General features: G+C 42.8%; 29 non-coding genes across 29 annotated transcripts; 13 read left to right on the forward strand and 16 right to left on the reverse strand.

Annotated features, from left to right (window-relative positions):
* Positions 1-347: 347 nt before the first annotated feature.
* Trnag-gcc lies at positions 348-418 on the reverse strand. Its single transcript has one exon. It is a non-coding gene; the product is annotated as a tRNA-Gly (tRNA).
* A 323-nt stretch (positions 419-741) lies between these two features.
* On the forward strand, positions 742-813 carry Trnag-ucc. Its single transcript has one exon. It is a non-coding gene; the product is annotated as a tRNA-Gly (tRNA).
* A 509-nt stretch (positions 814-1,322) lies between these two features.
* Trnag-gcc lies at positions 1,323-1,393 on the reverse strand. The gene has a single exon. It is a non-coding gene; the product is annotated as a tRNA-Gly (tRNA).
* Positions 1,394-1,716: 323 nt separating this feature from the next.
* Trnag-ucc lies at positions 1,717-1,788 on the forward strand. The gene has a single exon. It is a non-coding gene; the product is annotated as a tRNA-Gly (tRNA).
* Positions 1,789-2,297: 509 nt separating this feature from the next.
* Trnag-gcc lies at positions 2,298-2,368 on the reverse strand. Its single transcript has one exon. It is a non-coding gene; the product is annotated as a tRNA-Gly (tRNA).
* Positions 2,369-3,272: 904 nt separating this feature from the next.
* Positions 3,273-3,343, reverse strand: Trnag-gcc. Its single transcript has one exon. It is a non-coding gene; the product is annotated as a tRNA-Gly (tRNA).
* Positions 3,344-4,425: 1,082 nt separating this feature from the next.
* Positions 4,426-4,496, reverse strand: Trnag-gcc. Its single transcript has one exon. It is a non-coding gene; the product is annotated as a tRNA-Gly (tRNA).
* A 904-nt stretch (positions 4,497-5,400) lies between these two features.
* Positions 5,401-5,471, reverse strand: Trnag-gcc. The gene has a single exon. It is a non-coding gene; the product is annotated as a tRNA-Gly (tRNA).
* A 323-nt stretch (positions 5,472-5,794) lies between these two features.
* Trnag-ucc lies at positions 5,795-5,866 on the forward strand. The gene has a single exon. It is a non-coding gene; the product is annotated as a tRNA-Gly (tRNA).
* A 509-nt stretch (positions 5,867-6,375) lies between these two features.
* Positions 6,376-6,446, reverse strand: Trnag-gcc. The gene has a single exon. It is a non-coding gene; the product is annotated as a tRNA-Gly (tRNA).
* A 323-nt stretch (positions 6,447-6,769) lies between these two features.
* On the forward strand, positions 6,770-6,841 carry Trnag-ucc. The gene has a single exon. It is a non-coding gene; the product is annotated as a tRNA-Gly (tRNA).
* A 510-nt stretch (positions 6,842-7,351) lies between these two features.
* Positions 7,352-7,422, reverse strand: Trnag-gcc. Its single transcript has one exon. It is a non-coding gene; the product is annotated as a tRNA-Gly (tRNA).
* Positions 7,423-7,745: 323 nt separating this feature from the next.
* Positions 7,746-7,817, forward strand: Trnag-ucc. Its single transcript has one exon. It is a non-coding gene; the product is annotated as a tRNA-Gly (tRNA).
* Positions 7,818-8,326: 509 nt separating this feature from the next.
* On the reverse strand, positions 8,327-8,397 carry Trnag-gcc. The gene has a single exon. It is a non-coding gene; the product is annotated as a tRNA-Gly (tRNA).
* Positions 8,398-8,720: 323 nt separating this feature from the next.
* Positions 8,721-8,792, forward strand: Trnag-ucc. The gene has a single exon. It is a non-coding gene; the product is annotated as a tRNA-Gly (tRNA).
* Positions 8,793-9,301: 509 nt separating this feature from the next.
* Trnag-gcc lies at positions 9,302-9,372 on the reverse strand. Its single transcript has one exon. It is a non-coding gene; the product is annotated as a tRNA-Gly (tRNA).
* A 323-nt stretch (positions 9,373-9,695) lies between these two features.
* Positions 9,696-9,767, forward strand: Trnag-ucc. Its single transcript has one exon. It is a non-coding gene; the product is annotated as a tRNA-Gly (tRNA).
* Positions 9,768-10,276: 509 nt separating this feature from the next.
* Trnag-gcc lies at positions 10,277-10,347 on the reverse strand. The gene has a single exon. It is a non-coding gene; the product is annotated as a tRNA-Gly (tRNA).
* Positions 10,348-10,670: 323 nt separating this feature from the next.
* Positions 10,671-10,742, forward strand: Trnag-ucc. Its single transcript has one exon. It is a non-coding gene; the product is annotated as a tRNA-Gly (tRNA).
* A 510-nt stretch (positions 10,743-11,252) lies between these two features.
* Trnag-gcc lies at positions 11,253-11,323 on the reverse strand. The gene has a single exon. It is a non-coding gene; the product is annotated as a tRNA-Gly (tRNA).
* A 323-nt stretch (positions 11,324-11,646) lies between these two features.
* On the forward strand, positions 11,647-11,718 carry Trnag-ucc. Its single transcript has one exon. It is a non-coding gene; the product is annotated as a tRNA-Gly (tRNA).
* A 509-nt stretch (positions 11,719-12,227) lies between these two features.
* On the reverse strand, positions 12,228-12,298 carry Trnag-gcc. Its single transcript has one exon. It is a non-coding gene; the product is annotated as a tRNA-Gly (tRNA).
* Positions 12,299-12,621: 323 nt separating this feature from the next.
* Trnag-ucc lies at positions 12,622-12,693 on the forward strand. The gene has a single exon. It is a non-coding gene; the product is annotated as a tRNA-Gly (tRNA).
* A 509-nt stretch (positions 12,694-13,202) lies between these two features.
* Trnag-gcc lies at positions 13,203-13,273 on the reverse strand. The gene has a single exon. It is a non-coding gene; the product is annotated as a tRNA-Gly (tRNA).
* Positions 13,274-13,596: 323 nt separating this feature from the next.
* Positions 13,597-13,668, forward strand: Trnag-ucc. The gene has a single exon. It is a non-coding gene; the product is annotated as a tRNA-Gly (tRNA).
* A 509-nt stretch (positions 13,669-14,177) lies between these two features.
* Trnag-gcc lies at positions 14,178-14,248 on the reverse strand. The gene has a single exon. It is a non-coding gene; the product is annotated as a tRNA-Gly (tRNA).
* Positions 14,249-14,571: 323 nt separating this feature from the next.
* On the forward strand, positions 14,572-14,643 carry Trnag-ucc. The gene has a single exon. It is a non-coding gene; the product is annotated as a tRNA-Gly (tRNA).
* Positions 14,644-15,152: 509 nt separating this feature from the next.
* On the reverse strand, positions 15,153-15,223 carry Trnag-gcc. The gene has a single exon. It is a non-coding gene; the product is annotated as a tRNA-Gly (tRNA).
* A 323-nt stretch (positions 15,224-15,546) lies between these two features.
* On the forward strand, positions 15,547-15,618 carry Trnag-ucc. The gene has a single exon. It is a non-coding gene; the product is annotated as a tRNA-Gly (tRNA).
* The last annotated feature ends 6,034 nt before the right edge of the window (positions 15,619-21,652 follow it).

Consider the following 21,652-nt stretch of genomic DNA (forward strand, 5'->3'; position numbering starts at 1 on the left):
ATTGTAAGTAATAGAACTAGCCGTATTATTGATTAATTGACAGTCTGACACTGTCAAAGTAGTTTGCAGATAAGCACAGATTCATGTACAGAACAATGCTAAAATTCGCAGCACATCCCACCCGTGGAAGTCCTTCAAATAGAGTCATGTAAATGCATATGCATTATCATTCCAACGGGCAGATGACTATATTGAGACCCGTTTGTGACCTCACAATGGCACGACGTCATAGAAACGTGACATCACTGACAACAATCGCATTGCGTCACAGACTCACTACTGGTTTCTGGAGACGCGCTTTCGGAGACTGTCTTTTCTTTTTGCCGAGAAGAGGCGCAAAAACTATGTGCATCGACCGGGAATCGAACCCGGGTCACCCGCGTGGCAGGCGAGTATTCTACCACTAGACCACCGATGCTTCACGCTGTCTGTGTCTTTTCTAGGCTTCTCGCTCCTTAGTTAAGAAAGGAGATGAAAAGAAGGAAGTGTTCAAGTCACGTGTACATTTGCTCCATACGGAAACAACTGCAGTGTCATATGCATTTAAATAGAATTATTTATTTCCACTACATTGTACATTGCAGACCCGTGACGCATATGGAGTCAAGAATACATTTTAAAAACAGAATAAAAATCATTTTGTGACGTAAGCAATTTCGTTTGAAGGCGTGCCTCCAGGCGTGGCCAATCAATCAGAGAAATTCATTAAGATGCCTTTACCGACTCTACACAAAACGGACAGCGTCGGTGGTGTAAAGGTTAGCATGGTTGCCTTCCAAGCAGTCGATCCGGGTTCGATTCCCGGCCGACGCATCTTTTTATTTCCGTAGGAACCGGGAATTAGAAATGTAACCTCAACCTCCGCCTGTGAAAAGTACAAATAGCACCCTCCAATGATGAACACGCCCCATGTTGGTGTGTGTACTTTCCTGTTGACACTTTCTAGTTCTTTTCAGCCACGTTATTAAGTGAAATATTGTAAGTAATAGAACTAGCTGTATTATTGATTAATTGACAGTCTGACACTGTCAAAGTAGTTTGCAGATAAGCACAGATTCATGTACAGAACAATGCTAAAATTCGCAGCACATCCCACCCGTGGAAGTCCTTCAAATAGAGTCATGTAAATGCATATGCATTATCATTCCAACGGGCAGATGACTATATTGAGACCCGTTTGTGACCTCACAATGGTACGACGTCATAGAAACGTGACATCACTGACAACAATCGCATTGCGTCACAGACTCACTACTGGTTTCTGGAGACGCGCTTTCGGAGACTGTCTTTTCTTTTTGCCGAGAAGAGGCGCAAAAACTATGTGCATCGACCGGGAATCGAACCCGGGTCACCCGCGTGGCAGGCGAGTATTCTACCACTAGACCACCGATGCTTCACGCTGTCTGTGTCTTTTCTAGGCTTCTCGCTCCTTAGTTAAGAAAGGAGATGAAAAGAAGGAAGTGTTCAAGTCACGAGTACATTTGCTCCATACGGATACAACTGCAGTGTCATATGCATTTAAATAGAATTATTTGTTTCCACTACATTGTACATTGCAGACCCGTGACGCATATGGAGTCAAGAATACATTTTAAAAACAGAATAAAAATCATTTTGTGACGTAAGCAATTTCGTTTGAAGGCGTGCCTCCAGGCGTGGCCAATCAATCAGAGAAATTCATTAAGATGCCTTTACCGACTCTACACAAAACGGACAGCGTCGGTGGTGTAAAGGTTAGCATGGTTGCCTTCCAAGCAGTCGATCCGGGTTCGATTCCCGGCCGACGCATCTTTTTATTTCCGTAGGAACCGGGAATTAGAAATGTAACCTCAACCTCCGTCTGTGAAAAGTACAAATGGCACCCTCCAATGATGAACACGCCCTATGTTGGTGTGTGTACTTTCCTGTTGACACTTTCTAGTTCTTTTCAGCCACGTTATTAAGTGAAATATTGTAAGTAATAGAACTAGCTGTATTATTGATTAATTGACAGTCTGACACTGTCAAAGTAGTTTGCAGATAAGCACAGATTCATGTACAGAACAATGCTAAAATTCGCAGCACATCCCACCCGTGGAAGTCCTTCAAATAGAGTCATGTAAATGCATATGCATTATCATTCCAACGGGCAGATGACTATATTGAGACCCGTTTGTGACCTCACAATGGTACGACGTCATAGAAACGTGACATCACTGACAACAATCGCATTGCGTCACAGACTCACTACTGGTTTCTGGAGACGCGCTTTCGGAGACTGTCTTTTCTTTTTGCCGAGAAGAGGCGCAAAAACTATGTGCATCGACCGGGAATCGAACCCGGGTCACCCGCGTGGCAGGCGAGTATTCTACCACTAGACCACCGATGCTTCACGCTGTCTGTGTCTTTTCTAGGCTTCTCGCTCCTTAGTTAAGAAAGGAGATGAAAAGAAGGAAGTGTTCAAGTCACGTGTACATTTGCTCCATACGGATACAACTGCAGTGTCATATGCATTTAAATAGAATTATTTGTTTCCACTACATTGTACATTGCAGACCCGTGACGCATATGGAGTCAAGAATACATTTTAAAAACAGAATAAAAATCATTTTGTGACGTAAGCAATTTCGTTTGAAGGCGTGCCTCCAGGCGTGGCCAATCAATCAGAGAAATTCATTAAGATGCCTTTACCGACTCTACACAAAACGGACAGCTACGGTGGTGTAAAGGTTAGCATGGTTGCCTTCCAAGCAGTCGATCCGGGTTCGATTCCCGGCCGACGCATCTTTTTATTTCCGTAGGAACCGGGAATTAGAAATGTAACCTCAACCTCCGTCTGTGAAAAGTACAAATAGCACCCTCCAATGATGAACACGCCCCATGTTGGTGTGTGTACTTTCCTGTTGACACTTTCTAGTTCTTTACAGCCACGTTATTAAGTGAAATATTGTAAGTAATAGAACTAGCCGTATTATTGATTAATTGACAGTCTGACACTGTCAAAGTAGTTTGCAGATAAGCACAGATTCATGTACAGAACAATGCTAAAATTCGCAGCACATCCCACCCGTGGAAGTCCTTCAAATAGAGTCATGTAAATGCATATGCATTATCATTCCAACGGGCAGATGACTATATTGAGACCCGTTTGTGACCTCACAATGGCACGACGTCATAGAAACGTGACATCACTGACAACAATCGCATTGCGTCACAGACTCACTACTGGTTTCTGGAGACGCGCTTTCGGAGACTGTCTCTTCTTTTTGCCGAGAAGAGGCGCAAAAACTATGTGCATCGACCGGGAATCGAACCCGGGTCACCCGCGTGGCAGGCGAGTATTCTACCACTAGACCACCGATGCTTCACGCTATCTGTGTCTTTTCTAGGCTTCTCGCTCCTTAGTTAAGAAAGGAGATGAAAAGAAGGAGAGAGAGAGAGAGAGTATGGTTTTACGCCGCTTTTAGCATTATTTCAGCAATATCACGGCGGGGGACACCAGAAATGGGCTTCACACATTGTACCCATGTCGGGAATCGAACCCGGGTCTTCGGCGTGACGAGCGAACGCTTTAACCACTAGGCTACCCGACCGCCCCTGAAAAGAAGGAAGTGTTCAAGTCACGTGTACATTTGCTCCATACGGATACAACTGCAGTGTCATATGCATTTAAATAGAATTATTTGTTTCCACTACATTGTACATTGCAGACCCGTGACGCATATGGAGTCAAGAATACATTTTAAAAACAATAAAAATCATTTTGTGACGTAAGCAATTTCGTTTGAAGGCGTGCCTCCAGGCGTGGCCAATCAATCAGAGAAATTCATTAAGATGCCTTTACCGACTCTACACAAAACGGACAGCGTCGGTGGTGTAAAGGTTAGCATGGTTGCCTTCCAAGCAGTCGATTCGGGTTCGATTCCCGGCCGACGCATCTTTTTATTTCCGTAGGAACCGGGAATTAGAAATGTAACCTCAACCTCCGTCTGTGAAAAGTACAAATAGCACCCTCCAATGATGAACACGCCCCATGTTGGTGTGTGTACTTTCCTGTTGACACTTTCTAGTTCTTTTCAGCCACGTTATTAAGTGAAATATTGTAAGTAATAGAACTAGCTGTATTATTGATTAATTGACAGTCTGACACTGTCAAAGTAGTTTGCAGATAAGCACAGATTCATGTACAGAACAATGCTAAAATTCGCAGCACATCCCACCCGTGGAAGTCCTTCAAATAGAGTCATGTAAATGCATATGCATTATCATTCCAACGGGCAGATGACTATATTGAGACCCGTTTGTGACCTCACAATGGCACGACGTCATAGAAACGTGACATCACTGACAACAATCGCATTGCGTCACAGACTCACTACTGGTTTCTGGAGACGCGCTTTCGGAGACTGTCTTTTCTTTTTGCCGAGAAGAGGCGCAAAAACTATGTGCATCGACCGGGAATCGAACCCGGGTCACCCGCGTGGCAGGCGAGTATTCTACCACTAGACCACCGATGCTTCACGCTGTATGTGTCTTTTCTAGGCTTCTCGCTCCTTAGTTAAGAAAGGAGATGAAAAGAAGGAAGTGTTCAAGTCACGTGTACATTTGCTCCATACGGATACAACTGCAGTGTCATATGCATTTAAATAGAATTATTTGTTTCCACTACATTGTACATTGCAGACCCGTGACGCATATGGAGTCAAGAATACATTTTAAAAACAGAATAAAAATCATTTTGTGACGTAAGCAATTTCGTTTGAAGGCGTGCCTCCAGGCGTGGCCAATCAATCAGAGAAATTCATTAAGATGCCTTTACCGACTCTACACAAAACGGACAGCGTCGGTGGTGTAAAGGTTAGCATGGTTGCCTTCGAAGCAGTCGATGCGGGTTCGATTCCCGGCCGACGCATCTTTTTATTTCCGTAGGAACCGGGAATTAGAAATGTAACCTCAACCTCCGTCTGTGAAAAGTACAAATGGCACCCTCCAATGATGAACACGCCCCATGTTGGTGTGTGTACTTTCCTGTTGACACTTTCTAGTTCTTTTCAGCCACGTTATTAAGTGAAATATTGTAAGTAATAGAACTAGCTGTATTATTGATTAATTGACAGTCTGACACTGTCAAAGTAGTTTGCAGATAAGCACAGATTCATGTACAGAACAATGCTAAAATTCGCAGCACATCCCACCCGTGGAAGTCCTTCAAATAGAGTCATGTAAATGCATATGCATTATCATTCCAACGGGCAGATGACTATATTGAGACCCGTTTGTGACCTCACAATGGCACGACGTCATAGAAACGTGACATCACTGACAACAATCGCATTGCGTCACAGACTCACTACTGGTTTCTGGAGACGCGCTTTCGGAGACTGTCTTTTCTTTTTGCCGAGAAGAGGCGCAAAAACTATGTGCATCGACCGGGAATCGAACCCGGGTCACCCGCGTGGCAGGCGAGTATTCTACCACTAGACCACCGATGCTTCACGCTGTATGTGTCTTTTCTAGGCTTCTCGCTCCTTAGTTAAGAAAGGAGATGAAAAGAAGGAAGTGTTCAAGTCACGTGTACATTTGCTCCATACGGATACAACTGCAGTGTCATATGCATTTAAATAGAATTATTTGTTTCCACTACATTGTACATTGCAGACCCGTGACGCATATGGAGTCAAGAATACATTTTAAAAACAGAATAAAAATCATTTTGTGACGTAAGCAATTTCGTTTGAAGGCGTGCCTCCAGGCGTGGCCAATCAATCAGAGAAATTCATTAAGATGCCTTTACCGACTCTACACAAAACGGACAGCGTCGGTGGTGTAAAGGTTAGCATGGTTGCCTTCCAAGCAGTCGATCCGGGTTCGATTCCCGGCCGACGCATCTTTTTATTTCCGTAGGAACCGGGAATTAGAAATGTAACCTCAACCTCCGTCTGTGAAAAGTACAAATGGCACCCTCCAATGATGAACACGCCCCATGTTGGTGTGTGTACTTTCCTGTTGACACTTTCTAGTTCTTTTCAGCCACGTTATTAAGTGAAATATTGTAAGTAATAGAACTAGCTGTATTATTGATTAATTGACAGTCTGACACTGTCAAAGTAGTTTGCAGATAAGCACAGATTCATGTACAGAACAATGCTAAAATTCGCAGCACATCCCACCCGTGGAAGTCCTTCAAATAGAGTCATGTAAGTGCATATGCATTATCATTCCAACGGGCAGATGACTATATTGAGACCCGTTTGTGACCTCACAATGGCACGACGTCATAGAAACGTGACATCACTGACAACAATCGCATTGCGTCACAGACTCACTACTGGTTTCTGGAGACGCGCTTTCGGAGACTGTCTTTTCTTTTTGCCGAGAAGAGGCGCAAAAACTATGTGCATCGACCGGGAATCGAACCCGGGTCACCCGCGTGGCAGGCGAGTATTCTACCACTAGACCACCGATGCTTCACGCTGTCTGTGTCTTTTCTAGGCTTCTCGCTCCTTAGTTAAGAAAGGAGATGAAAAGAAGGAAGTGTTCAAGTCACGTGTACATTTGCTCCATACGGATACAACTGCAGTGTCATATGCATTTAAATAGAATTATTTGTTTCCACTACATTGTACATTGCAGACCCGTGACGCATATGGAGTCAAGAATACATTTTAAAAACAGAATAAAAATCATTTTGTGACGTAAGCAATTTCGTTTGAAGGCGTGCCTCCAGGCGTGGCCAATCAATCAGAGAAATTCATTAAGATGCCTTTACCGACTCTACACAAAACGGACAGCGTCGGTGGTGTAAAGGTTAGCATGGTTGCCTTCCAAGCAGTCGATCAGGGTTCGATTCCCGGCCGACGCATATTTTTATTTCCGTAGGGACCGGGAATTAGAAATGTAACCTCAACCTCCGTCTGTGAAAAGTACAAATGGCACCCTCCAATGATGAACACGCCCCATGTTGGTGTGTGTACTTTCCTGTTGACACTTTCTAGTTCTTTTCAGCCACGTTATTAAGTGAAATATTGTAAGTAATAGAACTAGCCGTATTATTGATTAATTGACAGTCTGACACTGTCAAAGTAGTTTGCAGATAAGCACAGATTCATGTACAGAACAATGCTAAAATTCGCAGCACATCCCACCCGTGGAAGTCCTTCAAATAGAGTCATGTAAGTGCATATGCATTATCATTCCAACGGGCAGATGACTATATTGAGACCCGTTTGTGACCTCACAATGGCACGACGTCATAGAAACGTGACATCACTGACAACAATCGCATTGCGTCACAGACTCACTACTGGTTTCTGGAGACGCGCTTTCGGAGACTGTTTTTTTTTTTTTGCCGAGAAGAGGCGCAAAATCTATGTGCATCGACCGGGAATCGAACCCGGGTCACCCGCGTGGCAGGCGAGTATTCTACCACTAGACCACCGATGCTTCACGCTGTCTGTGTCTTTTCTAGGCTTCTCGCTCCTTAGTTAAGAAAGGAGATGAAAAGAAGGAAGTGTTCAAGTCACGTGTACATTTGCTCCATACGGATACAACTGCAGTGTCATATGCATTTAAATAGAATTATTTGTTTCCACTACATTGTACATTGCAGACCCGTGACGCATATGGAGTCAAGAATACATTTTAAAAACAGAATAAAAATCATTTTGTGACGTAAGCAATTTCGTTTGAAGGCGTGCCTCCAGGCGTGGCCAATCAATCAGAGAAATTCATTAAGATGCCTTTACCGACTCTACACAAAACGGACAGCGTCGGTGGTGTAAAGGTTAGCATGGTTGCCTTCCAAGCAGTCGATCCGGGTTCGATTCCCGGCCGACGCATCTTTTTATTTCCGTAGGAACCGGGAATTAGAAATGTAACCTCAACCTCCGTCTGTGAAAAGTACAAATGGCACCCTCCAATGATGAACACGCCCCATGTTGGTGTGTGTACTTTCCTGTTGACACTTTCTAGTTCTTTTCAGCCACGTTATTAAGTGAAATATTGTAAGTAATAGAACTAGCTGTATTATTGATTAATTGACAGTCTGACACTGTCAAAGTAGTTTGCAGATAAGCACAGATTCATGTACAGAACAATGCTAAAATTCGCAGCACATCCCACCCGTGGAAGTCCTTCAAATAGAGTCATGTAAATGCATATGCATTATCATTCCAACGGGCAGATGACTATATTGAGACCCGTTTGTGACCTCACAATGGCACGACGTCATAGAAACGTGACATCACTGACAACAATCGCATTGCGTCACAGACTCACTACTGGTTTCTGGAGACGCGCTTTCGGAGACTGTCTTTTCTTTTTGCCGAGAAGAGGCGCAAAAACTATGTGCATCGACCGGGAATCGAACCCGGGTCACCCGCGTGGCAGGCGAGTATTCTACCACTAGACCACCGATGCTTCACGCTGTATGTGTCTTTTCTAGGCTTCTCGCTCCTTAGTTACGAAAGGAGATGAAAAGAAGGAAGTGTTCAAGTCACGTGTACATTTGCTCCATACGGATACAACTGCAGTGTCATATGCATTTAAATAGAATTATTTGTTTCCACTACATTGTACATTGCAGACCCGTGACGCATATGGAGTCAAGAATACATTTTAAAAACAGAATAAAAATCATTTTGTGACGTAAGCAATTTCGTTTGAAGGCGTGCCTCCAGGCGTGGCCAATCAATCAGAGAAATTCATTAAGATGCCTTTACCGACTCTACACAAAACGGACAGCGTCGGTGGTGTAAAGGTTAGCATGGTTGCCTTCCAAGCAGTCGATCCGGGTTCGATTCCCGGCCGACGCATCTTTTTATTTCCGTAGGAACCGGGAATTAGAAATGTAACCTCAACCTCCGTCTGTGAAAAGTACAAATGGCACCCTCCAATGATGAACACGCCCCATGTTGGTGTGTGTACTTTCCTGTTGACACTTTCTAGTTCTTTTCAGCCACGTTATTAAGTGAAATATTGTAAGTAATAGAACTAGCTGTATTATTGATTAATTGACAGTCTGACACTGTCAAAGTAGTTTGCAGATAAGCACAGATTCATGTACAGAACAATGCTAAAATTCGCAGCACATCCCACCCGTGGAAGTCCTTCAAATAGAGTCATGTAAATGCATATGCATTATCATTCCAACGGGCAGATGACTATATTGAGACCCGTTTGTGACCTCACAATGGCACGACGTCATAGAAACGTGACATCACTGACAACAATCGCATTGCGTCACAGACTCACTACTGGTTTCTGGAGACGCGCTTTCGGAGACTGTCTTTTCTTTTTGCCGAGAAGAGGCGCAAAAACTATGTGCATCGACCGGGAATCGAACCCGGGTCACCCGCGTGGCAGGCGAGTATTCTACCACTAGACCACCGATGCTTCACGCTGTATGTGTCTTTTCTAGGCTTCTCGCTCCTTAGTTAAGAAAGGAGATGAAAAGAAGGAAGTGTTCAAGTCACGTGTACATTTGCTCCATACGGATACAACTGCAGTGTCATATGCATTTAAATAGAATTATTTGTTTCCACTACATTGTACATTGCAGACCCGTGACGCATATGGAGTCAAGAATACATTTTAAAAACAGAATAAAAATCATTTTGTGACGTAAGCAATTTCGTTTGAAGGCGTGCCTCCAGGCGTGGCCAATCAATCAGAGAAATTCATTAAGATGCCTTTACCGACTCTACACAAAACGGACAGCGTCGGTGGTGTAAAGGTTAGCATGGTTGCCTTCCAAGCAGTCGATCCGGGTTCGATTCCCGGCCGACGCATCTTTTTATTTCCGTAGGAACCGGGAATTAGAAATGTAACCTCAACCTCCGTCTGTGAAAAGTACAAATGGCACCCTCCAATGATGAACACGCCCCATGTTGGTGTGTGTACTTTCCTGTTGACACTTTCTAGTTCTTTTCAGCCACGTTATTAAGTGAAATATTGTAAGTAATAGAACTAGCTGTATTATTGATTAATTGACAGTCTGACACTGTCAAAGTAGTTTGCAGATAAGCACAGATTCATGTACAGAACAATGCTAAAATTCGCAGCACATCCCACCCGTGGAAGTCCTTCAAATAGAGTCATGTAAGTGCATATGCATTATCATTCCAACGGGCAGATGACTATATTGAGACCCGTTTGTGACCTCACAATGGCACGACGTCATAGAAACGTGACATCACTGACAACAATCGCATTGCGTCACAGACTCACTACTGGTTTCTGGAGACGCGCTTTCGGAGACTGTCTTTTCTTTTTGCCGAGAAGAGGCGCAAAAACTATGTGCATCGACCGGGAATCGAACCCGGGTCACCCGCGTGGCAGGCGAGTATTCTACCACTAGACCACCGATGCTTCACGCTGTCTGTGTCTTTTCTAGGCTTCTCGCTCCTTAGTTAAGAAAGGAGATGAAAAGAAGGAAGTGTTCAAGTCACGTGTACATTTGCTCCATACGGATACAACTGCAGTGTCATATGCATTTAAATAGAATTATTTGTTTCCACTACATTGTACATTGCAGACCCGTGACGCATATGGAGTCAAGAATACATTTTAAAAACAGAATAAAAATCATTTTGTGACGTAAGCAATTTCGTTTGAAGGCGTGCCTCCAGGCGTGGCCAATCAATCAGAGAAATTCATTAAGATGCCTTTACCGACTCTACACAAAACGGACAGCGTCGGTGGTGTAAAGGTTAGCATGGTTGCCTTCCAAGCAGTCGATCAGGGTTCGATTCCCGGCCGACGCATATTTTTATTTCCGTAGGGACCGGGAATTAGAAATGTAACCTCAACCTCCGTCTGTGAAAAGTACAAATGGCACCCTCCAATGATGAACACGCCCCATGTTGGTGTGTGTACTTTCCTGTTGACACTTTCTAGTTCTTTTCAGCCACGTTATTAAGTGAAATATTGTAAGTAATAGAACTAGCCGTATTATTGATTAATTGACAGTCTGACACTGTCAAAGTAGTTTGCAGATAAGCACAGATTCATGTACAGAACAATGCTAAAATTCGCAGCACATCCCACCCGTGGAAGTCCTTCAAATAGAGTCATGTAAGTGCATATGCATTATCATTCCAACGGGCAGATGACTATATTGAGACCCGTTTGTGACCTCACAATGGCACGACGTCATAGAAACGTGACATCACTGACAACAATCGCATTGCGTCACAGACTCACTACTGGTTTCTGGAGACGCGCTTTCGGAGACTGTTTTTTTTTTTTTGCCGAGAAGAGGCGCAAAATCTATGTGCATCGACCGGGAATCGAACCCGGGTCACCCGCGTGGCAGGCGAGTATTCTACCACTAGACCACCGATGCTTCACGCTGTCTGTGTCTTTTCTAGGCTTCTCGCTCCTTAGTTAAGAAAGGAGATGAAAAGAAGGAAGTGTTCAAGTCACGTGTACATTTGCTCCATACGGATACAACTGCAGTGTCATATGCATTTAAATAGAATTATTTGTTTCCACTACATTGTACATTGCAGACCCGTGACGCATATGGAGTCAAGAATACATTTTAAAAACAGAATAAAAATCATTTTGTGACGTAAGCAATTTCGTTTGAAGGCGTGCCTCCAGGCGTGGCCAATCAATCAGAGAAATTCATTAAGATGCCTTTACCGACTCTACACAAAACGGACAGCGTCGGTGGTGTAAAGGTTAGCATGGTTGCCTTCCAAGCAGTCGATCCGGGTTCGATTCCCGGCCGACGCATCTTTTTATTTCCGTAGGAACCGGGAATTAGAAATGTAACCTCAACCTCCGTCTGTGAAAAGTACAAATGGCACCCTCCAATGATGAACACGCCCCATGTTGGTGTGTGTACTTTCCTGTTGACACTTTCTAGTTCTTTTCAGCCACGTTATTAAGTGAAATATTGTAAGTAATAGAACTAGCTGTATTATTGATTAATTGACAGTCTGACACTGTCAAAGTAGTTTGCAGATAAGCACAGATTCATGTACAGAACAATGCTAAAATTCGCAGCACATCCCACCCGTGGAAGTCCTTCAAATAGAGTCATGTAAATGCATATGCATTATCATTCCAACGGGCAGATGACTATATTGAGACCCGTTTGTGACCTCACAATGGCACGACGTCATAGAAACGTGACATCACTGACAACAATCGCATTGCGTCACAGACTCACTACTGGTTTCTGGAGACGCGCTTTCGGAGACTGTCTTTTCTTTTTGCCGAGAAGAGGCGCAAAAACTATGTGCATCGACCGGGAATCGAACCCGGGTCACCCGCGTGGCAGGCGAGTATTCTACCACTAGACCACCGATGCTTCACGCTGTATGTGTCTTTTCTAGGCTTCTCGCTCCTTAGTTACGAAAGGAGATGAAAAGAAGGAAGTGTTCAAGTCACGTGTACATTTGCTCCATACGGATACAACTGCAGTGTCATATGCATTTAAATAGAATTATTTGTTTCCACTACATTGTACATTGCAGACCCGTGACGCATATGGAGTCAAGAATACATTTTAAAAACAGAATAAAAATCATTTTGTGACGTAAGCAATTTCGTTTGAAGGCGTGCCTCCAGGCGTGGCCAATCAATCAGAGAAATTCATTAAGATGCCTTTACCGACTCTACACAAAACGGACAGCGTCGGTGGTGTAAAGGTTAGCATGGTTGCCTTCCAAGCAGTCGATCCGGGTTCGATTCCCGGCCGACGCATCTTTTTATTTCCGTAGGAACCGGGAATTAGAAATGTAACCTCAACCTCCGTCTGTGAAAAGTACAAATGGCACCCTCCAATGATGAACACGCCCCATGTTGGTGTGTGTACTTTCCTGTTGACACTTTCTAGTTCTTTTCAGCCACGTTATTAAGTGAAATATTGTAAGTAATAGAACTAGCTGTATTATTGATTAATTGACAGTCTGACACTGTCAAAGTAGTTTGCAGATAAGCACAGATTCATGTACAGAACAATGCTAAAATTCGCAGCACATCCCACCCGTGGAAGTCCTTCAAATAGAGTCATGTAAATGCATATGCATTATCATTCCAACGGGCAGATGACTATATTGAGACCCGTTTGTGACCTCACAATGGCACGACGTCATAGAAACGTGACATCACTGACAACAATCGCATTGCGTCACAGACTCACTACTGGTTTCTGGAGACGCGCTTTCGGAGACTGTCTTTTCTTTTTGCCGAGAAGAGGCGCAAAAACTATGTGCATCGACCGGGAATCGAACCCGGGTCACCCGCGTGGCAGGCGAGTATTCTACCACTAGACCACCGATGCTTCACGCTGTCTGTGTCTTTTCTAGGCTTCTCGCTCCTTAGTTAAGAAAGGAGATGAAAAGAAGGAAGTGTTCAAGTCACGTGTACATTTGCTCCATACGGATACAACTGCAGTGTCATATGCATTTAAATAGAATTATTTGTTTCCACTACATTGTACATTGCAGACCCGTGACGCATATGGAGTCAAGAATACATTTTAAAAACAGAATAAAAATCATTTTGTGACGTAAGCAATTTCGTTTGAAGGCGTGCCTCCAGGCGTGGCCAATCAATCAGAGAAATTCATTAAGATGCCTTTACCGACTCTACACAAAACGGACAGCGTCGGTGGTGTAAAGGTTAGCATGGTTGCCTTCCAAGCAGTCGATCAGGGTTCGATTCCCGGCCGACGCATCTTTTTATTTCCGTAGGAACCGGGAATTAGAAATGTAACCTCAACCTCCGTCTGTGAAAAGTACAAATGGCACCCTCCAATGATGAACACGCCCCATGTTGGTGTGTGTACTTTCCTGTTGACACTTTCTAGTTCTTTTCAGCCACGTTATTAAGTGAAATATTGTAAGTAATAGAACTAGCTGTATTATTGATTAATTGACAGTCTGACACTGTCAAAGTAGTTTGCAGATAAGCACAGATTCATGTACAGAACAATGCTAAAATTCGCAGCACATCCCACCCGTGGAAGTCCTTCAAATAGAGTCATGTAAATGCATATGCATTATCATTCCAACGGGCAGATGACTATATTGAGACCCGTTTGTGACCTCACAATGGCACGACGTCATAGAAACGTGACATCACTGACAACAATCGCATTGCGTCACAGACTCACTACTGGTTTCTGGAGACGCGCTTTCGGAGACTGTCTTTTCTTTTTGCCGAGAAGAGGCGCAAAAACTATGTGCATCGACCGGGAATCGAACCCGGGTCACCCGCGTGGCAGGCGAGTATTCTACCACTAGACCACCGATGCTTCACGCTGTATGTGTCTTTTCTAGGCTTCTCGCTCCTTAGTTACGAAAGGAGATGAAAAGAAGGAAGTGTTCAAGTCACGTGTACATTTGCTCCATACGGATACAACTGCAGTGTCATATGCATTTAAATAGAATTATTTGTTTCCACTACATTGTACATTGCAGACCCGTGACGCATATGGAGTCAAGAATACATTTTAAAAACAGAATAAAAATCATTTTGTGACGTAAGCAATTTCGTTTGAAGGCGTGCCTCCAGGCGTGGCCAATCAATCAGAGAAATTCATTAAGATGCCTTTACCGACTCTACACAAAACGGACAGCGTCGGTGGTGTAAAGGTTAGCATGGTTGCCTTCCAAGCAGTCGATCCGGGTTCGATTCCCGGCCGACGCATATTTTTATTTCCGTAGGAACCGGGAATTAGAAATGTAACCTCAACCTCCGTCTGTGAAAAGTACAAATGGCACCCTCCAATGATGAACACGCCCCATGTTGGTGTGTGTACTTTCCTGTTGACACTTTCTAGTTCTTTTCAGCCACGTTATTAAGTGAAATATTGTAAGTAATAGAACTAGCTGTATTATTGATTAATTGACAGTCTGACACTGTCAAAGTAGTTTGCAGATAAGCACAGATTCATGTACAGAACAATGCTAAAATTCGCAGCACATCCCACCCGTGGAAGTCCTTCAAATAGAGTCATGTAAATGCATATGCATTATCATTCCAACGGGCAGATGACTATATTGAGACCCGTTTGTGACCTCACAATGGCACGACGTCATAGAAACGTGACATCACTGACAACAATCGCATTGCGTCACAGACTCACTACTGGTTTCTGGAGACGCGCTTTCGGAGACTGTCTTTTCTTTTTGCCGAGAAGAGGCGCAAAAACTATGTGCATCGACCGGGAATCGAACCCGGGTCACCCGCGTGGCAGGCGAGTATTCTACCACTAGACCACCGATGCTTCACGCTGTCTGTGTCTTTTCTAGGCTTCTCGCTCCTTAGTTAAGAAAGGAGATGAAAAGAAGGAAGTGTTCAAGTCACGTGTACATTTGCTCCATACGGATACAACTGCAGTGTCATATGCATTTAAATAGAATTATTTGTTTCCACTACATTGTACATTGCAGACCCGTGACGCATATGGAGTCAAGAATACATTTTAAAAACAGAATAAAAATCATTTTGTGACGTAAGCAATTTCGTTTGAAGGCGTGCCTCCAGGCGTGGCCAATCAATCAGAGAAATTCATTAAGATGCCTTTACCGACTCTACACAAAACGGACAGCGTCGGTGGTGTAAAGGTTAGCATGGTTGCCTTCCAAGCAGTCGATCCGGGTTCGATTCCCGGCCGACGCATTTCCGTAGGAACCGGGAATTAGAAATGTAACCTCAACCTCCGTCTGTGAAAAGTACAAATGGCACCCTCCAATGATGAACACGCCCCATGTTGGTGTGTGTACTTTCCTGTTGACACTTTCTAGTTCTTTTCAGCCACGTTATTAAGTGAAATATTGTAAGTAATAGAACTAGCCGTATTATTGATTAATTGACAGTCTGACACTGCCAAAGTAGTTTGCAGATAAGCACTCCTCCAGAAACTATCCCACTGACCAATCTATCTACACCAATCTTATGAAAGATTGATGCCAAGACCAAAACTTAACATTTGACATTCCATATTTTCTTGTTCAAATGGAGTGTCAATGGAGTACACACCCTTTGTCAATTTCCTAATTTCACAGGGCACTTATTACAACAAATACTGTGTACTATTGATACATCGCCCAAATTTCAATATTTTCTTTTTTTTAAAAAAGATGTCAGAGTAATGGCCAAAATCATATGGGTTTTCAATTTTTGCTGCCGTTCCAGCATTTTAAAAATCAGATTCAAGCCTCTTGAAAATATTAAAGTGTCATTGGTGGGAAGTAGTATGTGATTTTTGTTTGTTTACCACTGCACAGAGCAATATTCCAGCTATATGACGGCAGTCGGTAAATAATCGAGTCTGGACCAGACAATCCAGTGATTGACATCATGAGCATCGATCCACCCAATTGGGATACATTGACATGCATCAACCAAGTCAGCGAGCTTGACCACCCGATCCCGTTAGTTGCCCCTTACGACAAGCATGGGTTGCTGAGACCTATTCTACCCCAGATCTTCACGGGAGACAAGCATGGGTTGCTGAGACCTATTCTACCCCAGATCTTCACGGGGGACAAGCATGGGTTGCAGAGACCTGTTCTACCCCAGATCTTCACGGGTCTGAAGCATGTGAAGTTTCACACAAAACACAACAAAGCATATAACTAGAACTTCATTTATTACAAATTTGAGAATTTCTGTAACATGCAACATGTAAGCCATTTCTTGATGGACTGTCATAAAAAAAACATATAAACTTCCTAACATGAAAACATACATATATCTTCTCCACACAACTAGTTTTGCCCACCATGCTGGCTCATGGGTTTCACTGAAGTGGCGCCCACCATGCCGGCTCATGGGTTTCACTGAAGTGGCGCCCACCATGCTGGCTCATGGGTTTCACTGAAGTGGCGCCCACCATGCCGGCTCATGGGTTTCACTGAAGTGGCGCCCACCATGCCGGCTCATGGGTTTCACTGAAGTGGCGCCCACCATGCCAGCTCATGGGTTTCACTGAAGTTGCGCCCACCATGCCGGCTCATGGGTTTCACTGAAGTGGCGCCCACCATGCCAGCTCATGGGTTTCACTGAAGTTGCGCCCACCATGCCGGCTCATGGGTTTCACTGAAGTGATAAACATCTGAGGCCAGCATCACTTTGGCTGTTTCATCCACATCATGCTGACATCCTGTGGTGTTCACAATAGGGTCAATGTGAACTCACTCCATCAAGCATACATATAGTATGTAGTTGATATTAGGAAGTTTCTTGCCCAAGTATTCTGATTAGTGGCAGCCACACTGTAACAAACAGTTCTACTGCACATGTACATCAGGTTGTACAAGGGGTACAAAGAATAGCCATCGCTGCAGGCTAACTTCAGCAGCCTTCTGACACTGACTTGGAATAACCAATGAAAAGACGTAGTACAACTACAGCCTTGTGATACACTGTACCATTGGCCCTGGGTGAAAGTAACCTCACCATGAAAAACATTCTGTCTGGCTCATAGGAATTATGCAGAAAGAGAAAGATTTATAAGTACTGATTGTAAGAAATAAGTAGAAAGCAATAAAGGGAAGTGTTTCGTTTGAAATTTTGTTTCTGGTGTGAAGGTAAAAAATATTGTCGGCATTTTAGTTAAAAAAACAACAAATACAAACAGATCTCTTATTTGTGTGGATAGGTAACAAAATTAAATACAGCAGTAAATATTCTGCGACACTTCTTCGTGTTCCCCTATTTATTGCTATCAGTATATATATTTCTCTTCCATCAAGAGGATGACTTCACACAAGGTAAGGGTACAGATAACACCTCCTCTTGAGAGCATGGGTTCATACCACAAGGCAGTCTAACAACATCTACATAAAGCACCCAAACAGTTTCAATGTTAAATATTTATCACTTACAACATTTTATCGTTCCAAGAGCTATTATCCAATTAAATAACTTCCCCTGCATGAGAGCTGGTAATGTTATTGTGGGGATTTCAAAAGAAAAATGTTTCACTGTGGATGTAAAATACGATACATAAAATAAAATAACAATGGACAACATTGAATGTTTGGGTCAACAGAGGCCACATGTTTGGCTGGCGTTTGCATATTTCCTGAAAATTATTTATCCACATCAAAGCAAATGAAATATTGGGCAAATTTCAAAACAATGTTTTTGACCACATGGTTCACGTGACCAGTTCAGGACTGCAATAGAATATGATATACACACAAGCCAAGCTGGTTACTGAAGCAAGATAATCAACTCTACAGTTCGTACTTCGAGCTTCTGTAAAAACATGATAACAGCCTGTCTTCAATAGTTTCAATGTTGAAAAGTGTCAAATATTGCAAAATTGAGACATTTGAGTACATTTTTAGACATTCAAGGCAGAAAACACCTAACCAACCACAACACCATGGCAATGTTAAAACGCCTCAAATCGAGGTACTCACGACGATCACCTGACAGGTGACATACTGCTTGATGCCACAGACGAGACGAGTTTCGCAACCGCTCGATTGTGGGAATCAAGACAACTGCTGATGAACAAAGCGTTGTACATTTCAGGTATGGGAGATAACTCCATGATTTATGATTAATCTTATTCTCTCCCTTAGATATGATCAAGTCAATGACATACAATAACATCAGACAAACATTAACGGTTAGATAAAAGAAACTGAACACAAACTTTTGATTTGAAATCAGAATTTCTACCAAATTTGCAGCAACAGCTTCTATTTCCTAAACATGAATAATATTGACCACAGACACACGATGTCCTACTTGAAAGTTAGGACATACAAACTGCTTACATGCCAATGCCACATCTACTTTCTGCTACAGATTGGTCAAAGTTTATGGCATATTTTATTGTAAGACTGGGTCTGGCAAAAAAAATTTTAATAATTAAGTCAGATATTTTATTTTCTTGTTTTAGAAATATGTCTACCATAAAAATAATAGTCATTCCAAATGTTTGAAAATTATGCTCTTTTAAAATATGTTTTGTTAGGTCTATGTTAAAGCTTTAAGTATTTTCATGAACATAATCACAATTTAACATTTCTTTCATTGTACTTTCTGATCCTTGGCACATAAACCAAGACATCCTGGAAAACAAGAAAACAAACATTCTGACCAAACTTTCCATGAACAGAGGAAGACATTAAACAACATGATCTCAACTCTGACGAACATACTGTAGTGCATGACCTTTCATCATTACTAGCACTAACGTAGTAGGTATGCACACAGAAACATGCATCTGAATATACACTGTACATACAGTCCGATACATTCCCACAGACAGCGCTAACCAAGGACTGAAGAACATTGCAACTGTACAGAATATTAAATGTTGCACAGAATCTGCCTTTTACTTCTCTTTAATACACAGTCAATAAGCATATATAACAAAGGACACATGAACTAGGATTGTGTGAGATCACCAGGACATAGCTTCAACAAACCCCAACATATACCTTGCCCCTGTATCACGAAGAATGTCGTCCTTCAAAGTATCACTGGCCATTGGGAGCTCCATCAGGCCTTTTGTGTGCGAGTGATTTAGTGAGTGAGTGAGTGAGGTTTTACGCCCCTTTTAGCAATATTCCAGCAATATCACGATGGGGGGACACCAGACATGGGCTTCACACATTGTACCCATGTGAGAGGCCTCTTGTGCTTGGAGCAACTACAGGATGAGTTGATGTGCTTGATGTACCTGAAGGGCCCCAGCATTGTAGAACCCTGCATTTAACTCGGCCATGCTGCTGATATCTGTCATGTCAAGAAGCTGATGAGCAGAGTTACGAACTACATCCCAAAGGATCCAAAACAGAGGAGTATTTCATTCTCCCTATCTCACATTTGCTCTCAAAATTCTTTTCAAAATTTGTTGGCAACAATTCTGTCAACACAATTGCTAATCAGGCTTTTGGGAAGTAGTTTTCTCAGAGTAATTGTGGACCAGTCTGTGGGGAAGTAGTACCTTTTCACTCACATGGGAGCTTTTAGCAGCCTGATTTACTTTAACTGGAATTGATGCCATATTTGTACCAGTCTGCCCGACTACCCTCACTGCCAACTGTACCAGACATCCAAATCCCCACCCACCACCCCCCCTCCCCCTACCCTGCATTAGACTTCCCCAGTGCATAAGACCTCCCTACCCTACCACCAGATTCCCCTGACCACCTGATATTGAGCTGTACTTCCTCCCATGCTCAACAGGACATAAATCTATCACACATGACCTAAATACGACACTCAACTTTTCTGCCACACTTGGGCTTACCTGCCACGCTGTTCCTCACAAACATACTCTTAGCAACAGATGACTTCAATAATCAAAATGGCTGCCATTCCATGATGCAGGCATGGTAACCCTTACAGAGGATATGGTGAGGTCTGAAGTGTATTAAGCAACTGTAGGATAATCCTTCAATGTCTGTACAAACTGACAAGGAAGTCACAGCACATCTGAGGACAGAGACCAAGATGAACAGGCTTTCCCAAGGTTTTTTTTAAAGGTCCACATTCTTACATATTATCACTCTTCTCATGTCTCACTTGTTACAGTACAACATGACAAATAACACTTCCTGTCTCCGGGATACCTCGGAAACCAGAGCACTGTCCTGTTGACCTCAAGTATAAACTGCAAAGCAATCAGTTCTCAGAAAATAGATTTGTTCTTGAGGCAGACTACATGTTTTTTTAAGACAAATTGTGCTTCTTGAGCACTTGAGGCACAGAGACTTGAAGTTGTGGTTTTCTTGCTGCACTGGTGCCTCAGAACCATGACATTTCCTATCCACAGAAGTATCACACTAACTCACTGGTTTTCTCCAAGGACAAACTGCATAATGTCCACGATGACATCCAACACACGTGTTCTATGAAAAACATCAAGACGTCTTGCATCATTGTACACAGAAATAAACCTTTGCAGATTCTGAGCCAGTTCTTCATTTTCGGGTGATAACGTTTTACATCTGCAAAACTTGAACTTGTTTGAACATGTTAAAGCTGTAACCACGGTAACATTAAAGCATGATTTCCATACATTATCATGTTGAGATAGACTACCTGTCAGCAATCAATGCTATTTTCACATCACAAAGTCTAGGACCTTGTACAGAGAGGAAAGCAGCAGGAAAGTGACTCAATGCCCATTCATAAATTTGCGTAAAACCTTCATTAAACAAAAGTGAATTAGAATACAATTAGAAATTATAGTTTTGATTGCATATACTAGATATGATGAGCAGAAAGACAAACTTCACACGAGGCCAGAACACCCAATTTAATGACAAAATCATTTTGTAGGCTTTTCTAAAGACAACTGCCTATCCCTAGTATGCCATCTATCAGTTCCCCAAGGCTGGAAGCCCTACAGTAACCATGACAACCTAAATGTCACAATGGAATTCCTGTACAGTGTACAAACCCAGTGTCTTCACTACCAGCTCAGCATCTTGAGTGAACATCTCACAAAACAAAATGCACACACTGGTGTACAATAGCCTAACAACAACAATCATGACTTATTTTAACTCAAGTTATGACATTTATGACTATATTAAAATCAAATTATGACGTTTATTAATTCATTCTTCGACAACTAAGGTCCATTTAAAGGAGTGGGTGGCAGTAATCTGATCATGGTAGCAGGAAGCAACAGCGAGCTGCCAGTTGGAGCAATGATTGAACCAAAATGAATATTCAC

The sequence above is a fragment of the Haliotis rufescens genome, unplaced genomic scaffold (genome assembly GCF_023055435.1).
Source record: "Haliotis rufescens isolate VD_foot unplaced genomic scaffold, xgHalRufe1.0.p SCAF_26, whole genome shotgun sequence".
Classification (NCBI taxonomy): domain Eukaryota; kingdom Metazoa; phylum Mollusca; class Gastropoda; order Lepetellida; family Haliotidae; genus Haliotis; species Haliotis rufescens.